Source organism: Trichomycterus rosablanca, chromosome 6, assembly GCF_030014385.1.
Source record: "Trichomycterus rosablanca isolate fTriRos1 chromosome 6, fTriRos1.hap1, whole genome shotgun sequence".
Lineage (NCBI taxonomy): Eukaryota > Metazoa > Chordata > Actinopteri > Siluriformes > Trichomycteridae > Trichomycterus > Trichomycterus rosablanca.
In genome coordinates, this window is record NC_085993.1 from 10071036 (window position 1) to 10084378 (window position 13343).

The following is a 13343-nucleotide window of genomic DNA, read 5'->3' on the forward strand; positions in this document are numbered from 1 at the left end:
GCTGATGGAGTTTTTAAACACCTCACTGTCACTGCTGGACTGAGAATAGTCCACCAACCAAAAATATGTAGCCAACAGCACCCTGTGGGCAGCGTCCTGTGACCACTGATGAAGGTCTAGAAGATGACCAACTCAAACAGCACTGTGAACCACCGAGCTCAGGCAGGAATACGCTGGACAGGGTGCCAATCCATCACAGGGCTTCAGCAATTCGATTTTGTTCTGGTATTAGTCTATCAGGTGCATTAGTAGTGTTGGGATTTTTAAACAACAGGGTACAGAGCAAGAGGTATTCTACAGTCAGTAATTGTAAACCCACAAAGTTTATCTGTGTACCCTATAAACTAATCAATGAATGTAAGTACCACATAAGTGTACCTAATAAATCTCTTGATGCATGCTCAATGATCCAGGTACACAAATCCACAAAGTTGAATCAGTTCATCAGGACACAAGTATGTTGTAGAGAAACGTTTCATCACTCATCCAAGTGACTTCTTCAGTCTGAGCTGGTGGTGAAAACCCCAACTTTATATGCAGGCAATTTGCATAATGATCAAAACTGACCCATTGCATAACAATGGATCCCGTGATCAGGTCCATATGCAAATCACGTGTGTATGTGCAAATCGCCTGCATGTTTACATTTACATTTTCAGCATTTAGCAGACGCCTTTATCCAAAGCGACTTACAGTACAGTTACAGTATACAGTCTGAGCAATTGAAGGTTAAGGGCCTTGCTCAAGGACCCAACAGCAGCAACCTGGGAGTGGTGGGGCTTGAACCAGCAATCTTCTGATTAATAGTCCGGCACCCTAACCACTGGGCTACGGCTTGCCCAGAGCTTACATCACTCAGTTTTCCCAAGCAGTCTCCCATCTAGGTACTGACTGAGTCCAACCCTGCTCAGCTTCTGAGATCGGACAAGATCAGACAAGTTCTCAGGGTGGTGTGGCCGTAAGAGTTTGGGTTTTCCCCACCAGCTCAGACTGAAGAAGTCACTTGAATGAGTGACGAAACGTTTCTCTACGACAAACGTGTCCAGATGAACTGATTTGTGTATGTGACTAATAAAGTGCTCTGTGAATGTACATTATATTATTATTACCACAAGATAGATGGAAATCATATTTAAAAATGGTGGGCATAATATGATTTTCCTTTCACTCTTGAAACTATAACAGGCTCCACTCATCTGGATGCAACATCTGGTGTTGCCACAATGGTGGAGGCATATTAATATTTTCAAATAATATTTAAACCTGGTCAGAAGCTCAACAGACACAGTTGGCCACATTGATAATGACCAGAATGTAGCAGTTTGTGAGAATGAATGCAAATACTGTATGATCTAATTAGTAGGATATGTCTGTTAAGATCAAGTCTTTTCTATTTTAAAGGTGCTAATCCAGGACTGTCAACACTAACTGGGGACATAGTATGTAGTTATGTAATTTGGGCTTTTACGCAGGAGAAGAGGAAGTGGTGAAATGTTTTTGCTTGGGACATAATTCTAACAAGTCTCTTCACTTAACTGAACTTAAACACCATATAGCTATAATTCCAGTTCTGTAAAAATGGATTACACATTTTATTCTTGATGCATAAAAATGTGGTTGTAATATTTCATTACACACAACTGACGTACAGCTTAGATGATTAGTTTGCACGATTTGTTTTATTTTCATGTTTTACCACCACTTTGTCCTGGTCAGGGTCATGGTGGGTCTGGTTTTCCCTTTAAATAACTAGAAACAGAGCCGCTCAGGTGGCGCAGCGGTAAAGTACGCTAGCTCACCAGAGTTTGGGTTTCAAATACATCATTCGAACCTCAGCTCTGCCTCTCCGACTAGGCTGGGCAGCAGTATGAACAACGATTGACTGTTGCTCAGGGTTAGGGGTAAGAAAGTCGGATCAGGTCCTCATAACTGGTGCGACTGTGGCCCCTACTGGCTGACTGATGGCGCCTGCACAGGGCTGAGGAATAATGCTGATGGGGGTGTGACCCTCCGTACACAGTGCCTGTCAAGTATATGAACTCAACTCTGTACAGACTGTGTGTACCGGAGGGGGCGCATGTCAGTTGAGAGGCGTCCTCAGTCAGCAGTGAAGGGTCAAATCAGTATAGAGGACGCATTCAGGGTAATTGGAGACGACTAGACTGGGGGAAAAAAATATTTTAAAAAATAAAACAAATAACCATAAACAGTGCACAAACACACCCTGGAAAGAACAACAAATCATTGCAGGATCTTGGCAATTTACCCCTCCCCCCAGGTATAACCAATCATGTTTGTTTGTATGTAGATGCCCAGTCGGCTGATAGCACCACTGGGGATCCGTACCTTGGATCCCGGCGGTAAAGGGCTGTGTCAGTTTAAAGCTGTGCCACCCGAACGCCTTTTACAGAGTCTTTGGTGTGTGAATGAATATTCATGTAGAAGCAATTATACTCACAGATCCCAAACACTTCAATTCCAGGACATCAACAAAGCAGCAGCCCACACCTGTTCCTGTGAAGCAGACCTGCGTCCATTCATGCACATCAGAAAAGACCGGGCAGTCTGATAATATGATGTCTGCTTTTAGTCTGCTTTCATTCAGTGGGGTAATTGTGACAGTGCTCACAGGCTTAAAGATCAGACAAGGCATGGCTGGTGTGAAGCTTTTGTTGTGGTGTGTGTGTGTTGTCTCTGGTCTCTTTATTTGGGTATTAAGCGTGTGAATGGAAATTTTATATTGTATTAGTTATTTGCATTAAACTTATAAGTTTCTGCTTTCTTAGTTCAATTAGCAGAGGTAGAAGAGACTTTTGGAAGGTTTCTTAGGGGCAGAGATATGTTAACCTTGGCATGGGCTTCTTGCTTCCGTGGGAATGCATGGGTGTCAGGACTGTGTGTGCGGGGGTGCACGTGCAGTTTTGATACTGGTGCATTCTTGTGGAGGTACGCCATGTTTCTAACAAACTGACTATTCTTGTAGGATGATAAACAAGTTTGGTGTGGGAAGTTGACCTTGAGCTGGGTTGCTGAGCAGAGTTAGCCTGAAGGGGCAGTAAACGGGGTATAAATTCTGTGATAGGGCAGACAGAGTCACCCTTTCTCTCCTGTAAAGGCATGTGTGCGTTTGCATTGAGATTGGCCCTCAGCTGAGTAATAAATTGATTATTTGCTTTTATCATTATCCCGGTTGTCTGTGTCAATCTTTAAGGGTTATTTTGAATTCCCACAACAAGCGTTACCACATTTACAGGAAATTGTTAGTTTTGCCCGTGATGGTGCTTTATGTCTTAGCCCGCTCAAACACAATGCAAAAAAAGTAAATACAAAAAGTGAAAAGTTTTGTTTTAATAAGTGGAGTGAAGATTAAAGTAGGGTGCTCAGATGGTGCAGCGGTACATTACCCACACTGCTGGGATCCAGGGTTTGAATTTAGACCTTTGCCATTGGCTGGTTTGCTGTCTACATGCAGATATGATTGCCTATGTCTGAGGATGGGGGATGGAGGGTGGCCGAGGCCCCGCGATGGATTGGTGTCTTATCCGGGGTGTGTTACTAGATTACACCCAGTGATTCTGGGGGGAACCGGACCCAAAGCAATTTTGACCAGGATAATATGAAATAATAAATTCAATGAATAATATCAATGTGTATGCTTCTAACTATGCAGCAAGAGTTTAAGGAAGGTCATGTACTATTCCAGTGTAACTGTGCCCCTGTGCTCAAAGCAATCTCTATAAAGACATGAAGAAAAGTTTGGTTTAAAGAAACTCCAGTGACCTGCACAGATCCCTGGCCTCAGCCCTACTGGAATTAGCTTTCTTGACCAAAATCAGTGCCCAATTACAAAAATGCACTTTTGACAGAATGGGCACAAATCCCCACAGACATACTTCAGATCCTCATGAGAAGCCTTTTCAAAAGAGTGGCTGTTATTATAGCTGAAAAGATAACATACAGTTTTTAATACCTTTTATTTTTGAAACGGGATGTCCAACAAGCTCATGTTACGGTGTCCAAATACTTTTGGTCATGTAGTGTATCTAGGATCTGTTAATGTAATTTTTATTCCATATAATTACAGCATTACATCTTCATGTAACCAAACTTCTTAGTCTCATTATCATAATTATCTTTCTATTTATATCTTGTCTTTGCCATCTCCACCCATGCAAAGATTACTGTAAGCTTTAGCATTAGAATTAGTGTAGTTTAACTTTCTATTTTCTCAGAAGTGTCTCTGAAACAAAACTAAATTTTTTTCCTTAGATTTTAGGTTTGCATGCACAATACTTTAAAAGTCACTATAATAATATAATTATATAATAATAAAATGACAGTGCAATAATAAAAACACACTTCATTATTACTGTGCATAATTGCAGCTGAACAGTCATGCAGGTACATGAACACAGAGACATCAGTCAGATGTGACACAATGACTAAGGTGGTAATTGGACTTGCTGTGTGGGCTATACAGTTGCAAGATCTGGATTTAACCATTAATTGCCCAATAACTGTAATCTGATCTTTATGGACATCATTTAGAAGTAATTACATACTTGTAGCAGCTGATCAGACTTGCATAATAGTCAGGAGAATGTTGAGAGTGTTTTGGGGATCTCAGTGGTGGTGGGCTAGCGTAATAGAGGGCTGCACCACCCTGGTGCCCTTATTTAAAATATACTGTATAATGTCAATATCTTTGTAGCTGTAATAAGATACATAGGCAAGGCAAGGCGAAGTTCATTTATATAGCACCTTAAAACACAACTGTGGCTGTACAGTGTTATACAACAAAAAATGTCAAAAAATATCTTACAATACCATTAAAAAAACATAATAAACTACATTCCTAAAACATAATACATAATAAAACTATTAATTACAGTGTTACACCCCTTTAACCAATGTTAAATGCCAAAGTAAAAAGATGTGTCTTTAGCCTTGACTTAAAAACACCAAATGATTGTGCAGTTCTAATCTAGGAAGGTAAGTTGTTCCATAATGTTGGGGCAGCTACTGCAAAGACTCGATCACCTCTGTTCTTGAGCTTAGACCTTAATGTTTCCAAAAGCATTAGCGGAGTCCGAACTTGCGATGTATGATGGTGCCATCCCATTTAAGGCCTTAAAAACCAGCAATAATACTTTAAAATCAATCCTAAATTTCACTGGGAGCCAATGAAGGGAAGCCAGGACTGGCATTATTGAATCACGTTTCCGTCTCCCAGGTAAAAGATGGGCTGCTGCGTTTTGCACCAGTTGCAACCGACAAAGGGACGATCGGCCTAAGCTCCTCTGCTCTTGAGTTTAGACCTTGATGTTTCCAAAAGCATTAGGTTACCAGACCTTGGGGTTTTAGCGGAGTCCGAACTTGCAAAAGTTCAGCAATTTATGATGGCGCCATCCCATTTAAAGCCTTAAAAGCCAGCAATAATACCTTAAAATCAATCCTAAATTTCACTGGGAGCCAATGAAGGGAAGCCAGGACTGGCATTATTGAATCACGTTTCCTTCTCCCAGTTAAAAGACAGGCTGCTGCGTTTTGCACCAATTGCAACCGACGAAGGGATGATTGGTCCATGCCCACATACAAAGAGTTACAATAGTCTAAATGAAAAGAAATTAAAGCATGTATAACCCTTTTAAAATTCTTGAAAGACAAATAGGTCTTAAACTTAGCTAGAATTCATAACTGAAAGAAGCTATTTTTCACAGCCGAACTTATCTGCTTATCAAAAATCACCCCTAAATTTCTAACACATGATCTATTGTATCAAGCTAATGGGCCGAGAGACTCACTGTGCTTGTTCATAAAATCCTGTCCTCCAAATATCACTAATTCAGTTTTATCCCATATATTCCATATTCTCTATGCCTTATCATTCACTTTTTACCTGCCCATCCTCTTTTTCAGCACTTGTGACTGCAGAGTTACAGTATTACAGTTAAGGTATCTTAAACAGATAGGAGACGATAAAATTGGCACTTTTCCTTTGTATTTGCTCCAGCTCTACCCACACACTATGTACAATACTATATGCCTGGTCATGGTGAGCAGAGCAGTTTAAGTACTTAGTTTCCTAGAAATAAAGCTATAAAACATGATTATGTAATTTGACCTTTTATTTAAAATGTGCCATTAAGGTCAAAAGTTCACAAGAGGCATAAAAGTTCTGGCAGTCTTGACATTTTTATAGTTTTCCTCAGCTGTTTTTTTCTATGACTAAATGATTGGAACACATTGTCATAAAAATACTTTATAAATTTTAATTATTTTATAACTTTATTCAGAGTTTCCTGAATATACAATGATGAGTCAAACCATTAGGATCTTCAGCCTTCCATGCAGTCAAAAAAAACATGGACCCCACAACACTTCTGAAGAAGTCCTGTTGTATCAAGTACCAGGAAATTATCAGTGGGTCCTTTAAAATCTGTACACTGCAAAGTGGATCCTCCTACAGTGCATCTTGGTGCCATCTCTTACCCGGATAAATGATTAACACGCACCTGGCTGTACACATGATCTTGGATGAAACAGGATTCTTCAGACCGGTCGACTTTGTTCCATGGTTCTGATGTCCAGTTCTGTTGCTTCTGATGGTGGACACTTAGTGTCTGAGACTGTGCAGCCCTAAAGACAGAAGGATTCGAATGCACTGTATGTTCTCCCCATATCCAGTTATAAAATAATTTGCTATTTAAGCCACAGTAGACCTCCTGTTGGTCCATACCAGACACCATAGCCATTGTTGTTCTCTGGCATTAATTAGACTTGGCAGTTTTAACACCCTGTCTAAAATTCGTGGTGTTGCCATGGTGTCTACCTGTGATCAACCCTCCTGTTTCTAGATTATTATGATCCAGTTTTCTGGCCATAATGATTAGGCTCTTATCTAAGTCAATCAGGTCTGTATGCTGATTATATCAACTGCACTCAACACAGGAACTGTGAGTTACTACCGTCAGCCCAACATTTACTACGTACATTTAAAATTCCCATGACATGCACATGGTGCAAGTGGTGTAGAGAGTTCATAATATTACCTAACTTTGTTGGATGGCCTCCTGATTCCTTGTTAGTGATTATGATTAACTACATCTGGTAAATCTCAGTGGTGGTATAAATAGGGCTAGATTGAATGCACCGGAGTCGTCTTTTACCAAGGTTGAGGAAAAAAAACCCGAATTGTTACCTTTTGCTGAAAGTAAAATTGACTGGATAGTCAGATGTAACCACTAAATGGTCATCATGAATTATAAGCCGGGACGGCACGTAGGCTCAGTGGGTAGCACTGTCGCCTCACAGCAAGAAGGCCCTGGGTTTGATCCCGAGGTAGGGCGGTCCGGGGCCTTTCTGTGTGGAGTTTGCATGTTCTCCCCGTGTCCGCGTGGGTTTTCTTTGGGTGCTTCGGTTTCCTCCCACAGTCCAAAGACATGCAAGTGAGGTGAATTGGAGATACCAAATTGTCCATGACTGTGTTTGATATAACCTTGTGAACTGATGAACCTTGTGTGATGAGTAACTACCGTTCCTGTCATGAATGTAACCAAAGACGTTATGTAACCAACATGACGTTAAAATCCTAATAAACAAACATCTGTGTGGGTTTTCTCCAGGAGCTCTGGTTTCCTCCAACAGTCCAAAGACATGCACGTGAGGTGAATTGGAGATACAAAATTGTCCATGACTGTGTTTGACATTAAACTTGTGAAATGATGAATATTGTGTAATGAGTAAATTACCTGTCCTGTCATGAATGTTACCAAAATGTGTAAAACACGATGTTAAAATTCTAATAAATAAATACATAAATAAATTAAAAGTTGCTAGAACATGGAGCATGAATAAGACAGAACATAATGTGAGCAGTCAAGTCAAATTTATTTGTATAGCGCTTTTTACAGTGGACATTGTCTCAAAGAAACTTTACAGAATCCAGGACCAACAGACCAAAAACCCCTATTGAGCATGCCGAGGGCGACAGTGGCAAGGAAAAACTCCCTTAAAATTACAGGAAGAAACCTTGAGAGGAACCAGACTCAGCAGGGACCCATCCTATTTGGGTGGCAAGCTTCATATTTCCATAAGCTTAAAGACTGTTGTGCTAGAACAATGTACATGCGTACAGTATGTACTACAGCCAAACATTTCAACAGTAGACTTGGACTTGATCTTGACTCTTGCTTGCAATCGACCCATTAGACTAGAACTTTTTAAGTCCTGACTTAATTTTAAATATTAATTCAATAGTCTTGTACTTTGTCGCAACAAAGGTGTTCTTTACAGCCCTAGCGCACAATGAATTACGTCCAGATCACTAATGACTAGACAAATGTTGCAATCTAACCAAGGCAGTGCTTGGGCAATCTGCCCAGGCAGAATGTCACAATAGATTATTCATTAGTACCTAGTGGAGTAAATCTCAACTGGAAGTTTGAACTTCCTTAGTAGCTTGCAATTTGAGGAAACTACACAATGACTTTGCAGTTTGCTGGTAATCAGGGTGTGTAAGAAATGAGCTTCAGTCAGGATGAGGTGTTTCCAAGATTTATTTGTTATAAAATAAACTTTAGCCTTCGTCACTGAGTTTGAATAAGGTTTAAGAATTGTATTTTTTTTTTGCAAATTCATTCTCCTCCAGTGTACCATGACTGAATCTCTGTCTCCACCTGCTGATCAAGAGCAGTCTTCTTTTGAATGCAAAGTAACTATGACTTTACAAAACATGCAGTGTTTCTTTTAGACATTCCTTCTTTAGACACATTCCTGGAAACTAAGCACAAGATGGGAATACGCCCTAACCAGTGTGCCAGTCCATTACAGGGCATCATACTCTTACATTTAGATTTATAGCTAGGTGGTAATTCACATGTTTTTCTTATTTGGAGGTGTCTTGGAAAATGAAAGAATTGCAGAATACCCAAACAGAGCCACCTTATCTTATTCATCATCTTTCCTGGAAACACTGGATACTCCTACCTGCTGGCACAGTCCTTACTTCCTCACAACTTTTCTCTCAGCATGTTTTTAAATGTGGGATAAAAGCCAGCCAACCTGGAAAAAAACCCACACTGACCACACGGACAACCTTCATTAACATATTATTAACTACGATAGCTCATTTAGTAAGTAGAACATTCATATAAGAGCATTAAAAAGGTTGGACAGACAAGTATTGTAATCCTATAAGGAAGTTCAATAGGGAAGTCTTATGTTGTTTCAAATTGGGTAATGTATCTTGTAATGAAATCCTGATGTCTGTGACAATTAGATATTAGCACACACTGCCTCTCTTCCTTATTCATGCTCTGGCTGATGCTAGAAATTCTTCCGTTATTTTGTCAGACGATCAGATTTCAGTTAAACAACTGATATTATGGCGCCCAGGTGGCGCAGCGGGATATTCCGTTAAAACACCAGAGCCAAGATTCTGAACTCCATGGTTCGAAACTTGGCATTGCCACCGGTCGGCTGGGTGCCATCAAGCGGGCATAATTGACAGTGCCTTCGGCAGACACGTTTCTGCTAGGGCGGGATGACCGGACTATGTGGGTGGGGTCACGCTCTGTGAGGACCCTGATTGACAGATAGAGAGGCGCCTGTGCAGAATGCACGGGTAAAAAAGGGTTCCGCTAAGGGCTGCGTGTGGGTCAGAGGAGGCTTGAGCAGCAATATACCCACCTCGACTGCAATTAGGGATCCCCCAGCAGCAGAAGACAAATTGACCACGCTAAATTGGGAGAAAATGGAAGAAAATGCATAAATAAAAAAATAGAAAAATAACTGATATGACACAAACTATGTTTTGTTGGCATGGTTTGGGTCCACTTGTCCCCTTAAAAGGAAGGGTCAGTGCAAATCAATGCTTTGTCCAACATGATGGAACATTTCCATTAAATAGAAGTTGTCCTTTCTAGGACGACAATGCTTCTATCTACAGGACACAAGTGGTCACTAAAAGGAGGTCATGCATATCCCGTTGTAACGGGGGCGGGACATTTTTTTGCGCAGCTTCCGGGTTGTGGAGCTCTGAAAAGTTCCAAACATCCCATAGAGCCCCATTCATTTCCACTACTTATCAAGCATTTTCAGCTGTTTGTTGCTTTGTTTAAAAAAAAAAAAAGAATTTGATGTCATTAATATACTTAATACTGTTATTGTTTTTGCTCAGCACTAAATGTTACATGTTTATCTGAATTAATAGGTATAACCCAATTTAGCTTAGTCAGTTAAGCTTAATTAATGACACACGAGTCTTTTCACCCAAAATGAGTTGATTAATCAAGAGTCTTGTTACAGAAATGATAATAAAACATAAGAGCCATAATAAATCATGCTACTTTTACTCTCATACTTAAGGTAAATACTTTAGTACTTTTACTCAAGTGGAGGTAAAGAGTATTTTTACTTTTACTACTACTTTTACTGGAGTAATATTTTACCTTGGATATCTCTACTTCAACTCAACTGCATGGTTTGTGTAGCTTGTCCACCACTTACATTAGACAAAATGAACTTGTGCATATTCATAAATAATTCATTAATGTATTACATGTAGGAATCAATTATTAATCACTCATGAAATAAGACATGAATGAAGCTATTTCATGTACCTGCACTATAATGTTAAAGGTACGGTAGTGTGTTTATGAATCTGTTCATTCAGTGCAGGCAAACCTTATGAATCCAGCCACATGGCTTAGTGTTTAACCAAAATGATTATTATTATTAATCCTCAAGAAAGTGAAGGGAGATTAGTTTATGCAAAAAAAAAAAAAAAAAAAAACCTCTTTAATCTCTGTACTGTATATTGTCTCTACTACTTAATGATATTGCATTATGTAATGTATGCTAATATAATGTACTGTGTGTTAACAAGAACGACCTATTAACAAGTCATTATAAACATCAATCTTCCACTTCATATACCACATTGACATTGAAGCAGATGCAGTAAATGTAAAGGCAGTTGAAAATACCCAGAAATTGTACAAATGTTTATTATTTAGCGTTGAATATTTCATGCACTGCTGCCTGTCCCATATGAGAACATGACAGGGCCGGGTTTGTTTGGAACTATTGGAGGGTTACATGAACCACGTGACCGCGTGGCGGCGAGATCAAGGAGTGTCGCAACTCTCTCTCTACGGCTCTGATCCTATGGCCCCAGCGGTCACCAGATCTCAGCCTAGTTGAACTTTATTGTACAGATATACAGTATAAGACAGCACTCACTAACATCATCATCAAAACAAATTCTGGGGGAAATATACATTACAAGGATCATATTCCTTTACCTCTGTAACATGACAGCTGCTTAAGTACAGTAGTTCTACAGTGAGCCATGTTAAGAGTAGTGTCCTTCTGCATTGCCATTTTTGGCTAGCAGAAGGGGCACTAGAGAAACAGATGATTAATGTGTCGGTTCCTTTTAATTAATTTCTCCCTCTCACCTTCGCCAGCTCCTCTGTTGGCAAACTGTTATTTCTCTAAAGGTGTGATACTGGGCTGCTTGGTGTGGTCTGCTCTTTCTGAGACCTTACCCAGTGTCGCACACTGGGACACAAGCGGCAGAAGGATGTGGAAAGATGGAGCGTGGTGAAGAAACTGCTCCTGACTGGTGTAAGGAGATGTAGCCAACAGCTTTACACGCCGCATTACAAGAGGTGTGTGCTAGCCTGTGGCCCTTGACCAGCAAGAGTGCTGTGAATTTGTCAGAGGTAACCAGAGCACACAGAGAAACTGAGTATATTCAAACTGGGACATAGTAAAAATGGTTGGCAAAATATTGGTGGTGTACTCATAGGAGCATAGGAGTCTGGGTAACGAACAACTGGCAACCTCTTTGCAACACACACACACACACACACACCATTTATGGAGAGCGAAAGCTTACATTCATGACGTGCATTTTTAACGCATCAGCAAATGGTGACATCTTGTGGTGAAGTATGGGTATAACATGCAAAAGGACCAGTGCCCTTCTTATTGTGAGAGGACAGCGCCACCTACTGTGCCGCCCTGATATCATAAGCTCACGTCATACATCTTAAACGTTCTTTGTCATGCTTCTTCGGTATCACAATATGGCAGCCTATCCTTTCATTAATTGTCTTTTTCACCACTGCTTTATCCTGGTCAGGGTCGCGGTGGGTCTGATTAATTGGGTGAAGGGCAGGAAACACCCCAGACAGGTTGCTAGTCCATCTCCTGGCACAGACACACAAACACACATTCACAATTAGGGATTTTTAGTAGCTCCAATGAGCATAACTGCGCGTCTTAAATTTTAGGAGGACACCAGAGACTCGAAGGAAACAACGTGCAGTCTGGGAAATCGAGCCCAGGCCCTTTTTGTTGTGAGCGACAGTGCTACCCCAGCCTATCCTTAAACAACTGTAAAACAACTTAGTGCAGGGCAGTTGTAGCCTAGCGGTTAAGGTACTGGGCTGCGTCCGGAATCGCATACTTACAGAGTACGTACTAGATTGGAGGAAGTATGCACTACTCGGCCGGTAAAAAAGTACATACTTTCAGTACAGAAGTATGCAGTATGCACACAACACCGCTACGTACTACATGCGCCATCTTGCCAACGTCAAGTCATGACGTAAGGACGTGATGACGTAATATCACCATAGTTACAGACTCATTACAAACCCCACTCGCCAAAATTTTGGATATTTATTGTGTTTTTGTTATTTATTCGTCTTTAAAATGTTTTATTTTATTTATCTTACTTACACTTGTGAACAGAGGACTTTTCAGATGTTTTCCGCCATCTTTCTTTCGCAGCTCCAGTTGCATTATGGGATACATTAGCGGACCGCAAGTGTGCATCGCTTGCATACTCAAACATGGCTGCCCAATAAGTAGGTCATCCGGGTACTTCTCGCGTACCTCTTTCTGTATACTGTGTATTCGGACATACTAACTGCTCTCGCGTCCTCATTTCGCGTACTATTGAGTATGGAAGTATGCGATTCCGGACGCAGCTCTGGACTAGTATTCAGAAGATTGCTGGTTCAAGCCCTACCACTGCCAGGTTGCCACTGTCGAGCCCTTGAGCAAGGCCATTAACACATAATTGCTTAGAGTATACTGTATACTGTCAGTCGCTTTGGATAAAAGCATCTGCTAAATGCTGAAAATGTATATGTAACACAACTCCAGTAAAGGCTCCTGTTATGTGATAAAACTGCATCCCCTAAAAGATATATTTAGTAAATGAAACATGTATTTCAGTAGGGTGGAGTAGTATGATTGAAGTGTGCTTAGCAAAATAGAAAAGAATATGAAATTTATGAACAGGAGATTTACTGCTTAGAGAGAAG

The 13343-nt window shown here is 40.5% G+C and overlaps 1 pseudogene; it reads right to left on the bottom strand.

The window, feature by feature from the left end:
- Window positions 1-843: 843 nt before the first annotated feature.
- Window positions 844-964, bottom strand: LOC134317366 (5S ribosomal RNA; annotated as a pseudogene).
- Between the last annotated feature and the right edge of the window lie 12379 nt (window positions 965-13343).